This window comes from Branchiostoma belcheri, unplaced genomic scaffold, assembly GCF_001625305.1.
Source record: "Branchiostoma belcheri isolate BF01 breed outbred unplaced genomic scaffold, Haploidv18h27 scaffold49, whole genome shotgun sequence".
Taxonomy (NCBI): Eukaryota; Metazoa; Chordata; class Leptocardii; order Amphioxiformes; family Branchiostomatidae; genus Branchiostoma; species Branchiostoma belcheri.
The window spans coordinates 806,529-812,203 of record NW_017804120.1 but is presented as its reverse complement, the minus strand read 5'-3'; positions in this window follow the sequence as shown (position 1 = coordinate 812,203).

Below are 5,675 nucleotides of genomic sequence, written 5' to 3'. Positions count from 1 at the left end.
GGGAGCTAAGTTCACAATTTTACACAAGTACTACAACAAAGATTTTATTCTTTATCTAACACTTAGATGCCAAGAATATCCAGTATACTATTAGACATTTGATTTGCATAAAAATACCTACAAAAATATTTAGGTGCATCCGTGCACCGAAAGAAAAATATTGGGTGCACAGCTCCAATTTTGGGTGCACTAAGGTACCCAGTATTTCGAGCCATGTGACTGCGTCATTTTCAAGCATCTGGTGAAAAAAAAAAAATTTCTAGCGAGAAATCTTGGCCCAATCGGCCACTTTGCCAATGATTTTGACAGTCTTTTGCAATATAAAATAGCACTGGCTGGGTCACTTTGGGTCAATGGGGCAGTCTATTGTAAAATGGACGAAACTTCTTATAGAACTGCAGATTGTATTGGCATTGACTCTCTTTTGAATGAAAACGAAAATATGAATACTGTACATTTTTGTATTTATTCACGCCCAACCTGATTGTTGTATACCTAGTAGTAGTAGTGAATCTCCCCTTACCTTGTTATAATGACTGATTTGTCCCTCAGCTCAAGTTTACCCAAAGCATGAACTGTTAAAAGTTTATGTAGGCAATAAACAGTCATGCAGGTGGTGTTTATTGTTATATACACTGCTAAGTGGAGGGGTTATGTCCCAATTCGCTTCATTCAACCAAGACCTAATCTCCAAGCAGATGTTTTGAAAGATCCAAACTCAGTTTAACTTGATGGTATCCAATGAAATTTCAATACAAACTAGAATTCCGAGATCTCATACCTCCATGAAATATGATCTTGTTATGTAAATGTAAATTTCTTCTTTAATTGTGCAAATGACCTCTGCATTAACATGATATATGCATCGTGATGTATGTTAACTTTTGATTAACTTACAGATGTCCCAAGTATGACATTCTCATCATTCATCATTACGAAATCATAGAAGTTTCGCATTAATTATTCAAATTAGGTCATCATTTGCATAATTAGTATCTGTTGAAGTTCCACCTGCCATAGGTTACATACATTACATGTATGTAAGTAGTATAATGTAAAACACTGTAATTATAGAATTTCCTCATTAATTATGCCAATTAAGTCCTCATTTGCATAATTTGCATTTAATTATGTACATCTCTCTCTCAGCTACCTACACACCAAAAATAATGAAAATATGTTGTTCCTGTCTGGACTTATTGGCTTTTAAACATTTCGCCAGAAAGTGCCCTGCAGTTCCAGAACAAGCCGCTAGGTGGCCCAAACTCATATGACTTCTTCCCAAGCACGAGAGCTACCTTCCATCAAAATTTCATGACCCTAGCATGTCCAGATCGCGAGATATCAAAACCGGAAGTTGCGCTGCAGTACCAAGGGAAGCCACTAGGGGGACCAAAATCTAATCATTTCCAGTTTTCGTCACACCCTACCAACACACCAAGTATGAAACCAATCCATCCAGGAGTTCTTGAGTTATCTTGTTGACCAACAGACGGATGGACAGACGGACAGACGGACAGATAAACGCAACTGAAAATATAACCTCCATGACACATTTCATGGAGGTAAAAATATTCTGGATTTGGAAATCTGTCTGGTATTAATATTTACTGCCATTTCTTAGCACAGTTCTGTTATCATTTTATACTTGAAGTATTTGAAACAAGCTACTTGAGGTGTCTCTTTATTTTGTGGTACCACCCATAAATATCTAGTACCAGCCTATCATACAAAACAAGCAACTGTTTTCCATCAGTAATATCAATTTTTTTGCCTCACATATCGCTACATATATACTATGGTATAGGACTGATTCAATTTACTACATTAAAAAGAAAATAACATCAAGAAATTGACTTTTGAAAATCCAGTTTTTCCACCATGAAATTGCCTGCTAAGCTTCTATTTGGGTACATTGTACATGTACTATCAGAAAGCATAGCAGTGAAAAAAAGTGCTATAATCTTGCTTGGAAATTTCCCTAAAACTAAGCTCACATTTCCCCAGTACAATAAACCTGTAAATTCTTTACATAGCATCTGTCTTCTCTGTCACGACCAGTGGGAGATTAGATCTTCAGTGAGCTAAAACTGGATTTTCCCGTACAACGAACCTGTAAATACTGTAGATAGCATCTTTCTTCTCTGTCACGACGGTTGGACCAGTGAGCTAGAACTAGATCGAGATCACTTTCCTTCCCTATCCTCCTCCAGTCAAGTGTATAACGGTCTGTCCCCTCCCTCCTTGAGTGAAAGTAAAGTGTTGTTCATAGTCTACTACCTGCTGAGGGTTAGGATGACAAACTAGAGCAGTGGGAGGGTTCCATCAGTCAACAAGACTCAGTCTGGCTGTCTGGTGTGTGACAGATCTAGGGCAAGGGTTAGGTAGACGTGTTTGTGTTTGTAAGTATCCTCTATTTTTTTCGCACCTGAGAATACACTACAATATTATGGCAAGGATTGCTACTAGCTTTAACGATTTTCTTGTAACCATATTTAGCTTACTTATGTCAAATAGTAGTAACCTGGATGTTTACTATGATTAAAACATACTGTATTTTTGAAGATTTTTATGGCGTATTGCTTATTACGCTTCATTTCGTCTGTTTTTTTTTTACGTCATGACATGTTGTTCATTAAAAAGGGTTATGTTTAAGTCATTTTTTCTGAATTAAGACATTGTACATCCTCAGGTAACAAATGTAACACGAGGTCACTTTCAAGTTCATAATGTACGGTTTTAATTACACCAAAGACATTATACACGTATAGTATTAGACATATAGTGTACATGTATAAATGTCCTTGCCAGCACGTCGGCAGAACGTACTGCGCCTGCGCAGAACCCTGTATTTTTGCGTTTTTCGTTGGGTTTTTGGTCAACGTTGCATCAGAATTTTGCCTGTTCCGGAGGATATTCTTTCTGACACATGTGCACAACATTTGGAAAGTACTGTCGAAATGCTAACCTTATATGAGCAAATACAACCTTATAAGTTACATGAGACATTCTGCCAAACTGCTATGTACAATACATTACGGGTTTCGCGCAGGTGCAGTACGTTCTGCCGACGTGCTGTCCTTGCCTATATTGGTACTAATACTAATAACTGCTTGCGCCCATATGACCTCCATAGTATACACAGTACATGAATGCATTGTTCTCAACAGCCACAGTAGAATAATGCTCTTCTTTTTCTCGCGGTTGATTGGGCACAGGTGACATTTGCATAATTACACGGTCAACTGAAAAGTTGTTTTTCAAGATGCCCAAAATTGTTGTCACCATTGTGTCATTGTTTGAGGCTTGAATGCCATAAGTCACGATTTGCATATGTTTTTTCCAGTTCACACCTGGTGAGTGTTTTCAGTTGTCTGTCTCTTAAATTAGTGCGAAAAGCAGGTAAACGGATTCTTTTGAAGCAGAGTAGACAATTTCTGTGTTGCAATTTAGACTTGGATTTTATCCACCAGTGTATTAGAGAACATTACAGAAGATTTTTATAGTATTGTATAATCCAGGTGTTCAAGGTACATACTGTTTTTTATGTTGGTAGTGTCTTTGAGTTTCAGTTTTAGGAACTAGTATCCATTTTTGGCAGTTCAGTTCCCAAAATTGCTTCATAACATTTGAGGGAATTGGCGACAATATTTCTTGATCAGAGTCAGACTTAAACTGTAAAGTACTAAAATGTAGGTCGTAGGACAAAAACAGCAATAGCTTTGTCATTGTTCCTGATTATCTTATCATAATATGCACACCTGCCTAACCACTAACAGTTAATAGAGCTATAAATTATTCAACGTTTATGAGCAACCATAAACAGGGCATTGTTGGATAGAACATAAAGTCATGTTACATTGGCACATGTTGCACTGAAATATGGGGGGGGGGGCAAAGTTGGATTTTGCTGTTGTTGATTTAGAAGGGTTTAGGTAGTTTTGGGGAGGGGGGTGGAATCATACACAGACCCGGCTCAAAATACTTTTTCTGCATACCTACACGTGTACACAGGGTACGCACCTTAGTGCAGGTAAAATTGGAGCTGTGCAGGTATTTCTGATGTCTACCTGCACCTAACCTGCACTGGTCCATGTACTGGGTATATGCAGGTTAGTGCAGGTAAAATTGGAGCTGTGCAGGTATTTCTGATGTCTACCTGCACCTAATCTGCACTGGTCCATGTACTGGGTATATGCAGGTTAGTGCAGGTAAAATTGGAGCTGTGCAGGTATTTCTGATGTCTACCTGCACCTAACCTGCACTGGTCCATGTACTGGGTATATGCAGGTAAGTGCAGGTAAAATCGGAACTGTAGCTTGCAGCCTTTCTAGAATAGATACAAGATTATTTCCCCACACATAATTTCTTCAGAGTTTTAAACTAGAATCAATTCTGAATTGGGTCAATGTGTATGGTACAGATAATTTATTATTATGTTGGTATAGTCCAATACCCTATATATCAAAATCAGTAGTAAGTCAAACATGATTACTATCAATTTTTTAATCTCTAGTCTGCATTGGTTGCCTTTCTTTTTGGTAATCAACAGCTATATCAAAGGTAATATATCTTATATTGTTTGATTATAAAAGGGATCAGAATAAAAGGGGAATACAGAAAGCCTAAAACATTACATAGAATGGAGACAGATAGAGGATTATGGCCTCTTTGATGTTGATATAACCCATTAATTAACTTCTTTGTATCCTAGAGCTGATATTTATACATAGTTGGTAGCAGCTGCCTCTGAGAAACAAAGTGGGATAAGGCCACACCAATTTAATTTCTTGGTTAATGGATTCGCCCGCTTCATTTTTTTTCTTATGTGCAAAATTGCAAAAAAAAAAAAAAAATCAGAATCACCTGCAAAATGCTCATATTTTGCCCTGAACAGTTGAAAACAGTCCTTTTCTTTCTAGTTGTTACAGTTATTCCATCTTTCAATGCAGTGGTATCATTAAAAGTTCAAAATTCATTGTTTAGATTTTGAACCAGCCTGGTGTGTTGACTTCATGGCTCCTATCGTACTATTTTGGGCCATAATAGGATGCCTAGGCCTGTTTTTATTATGGGTTCACCACACCACGAAGTGGTGGTGAACCCATATTGCTTTTTCTGATGTTTCTTCTCCTTCTCCTCCTCCTTCTCCTCCTCCTGCCATATCTTTAAATGGATTCAGCTTCTTCATTTTTGGGCGAAATTACCTGTGATTTCGTATAGAGGTAGAGTGGGTAAATACCCTTAGGCGTTTTTTAAATTTTTTTGATACAAGCTTTTACAATCGTTTTATTTGCTTTTTAGTGCTCCCCATAGGAAAGTACTGTTGGGGCGTACGCGCGTGACGTAATAAGAAAGGAATTCGGGGGAAGGCCCAAATATGGGCATACAAGCAGGTGTGGTCATGTTTGCAGATGTGGCTGTTGATTGGCTGTTGGCTAATTAATTTATTTACTACCATTTTCACGTACCAGCGCAGCTGGTCCACGCGGTCTCGGCCTAGCCTCCTTCGCAGTCTTGTTGGGCGTGGGCGTAATTTTTTCTGTGAGCGACGCGAGTAATATGCCGCCGCGAGGGACGATTCGCTGCCGTAGGGACTTTTGCCACGGAGAGAAGGTTTCCGCGCTCCAACAAGACTGCTTCCAATCGGCGACTAGAAAGGACCTTGGAGCGCG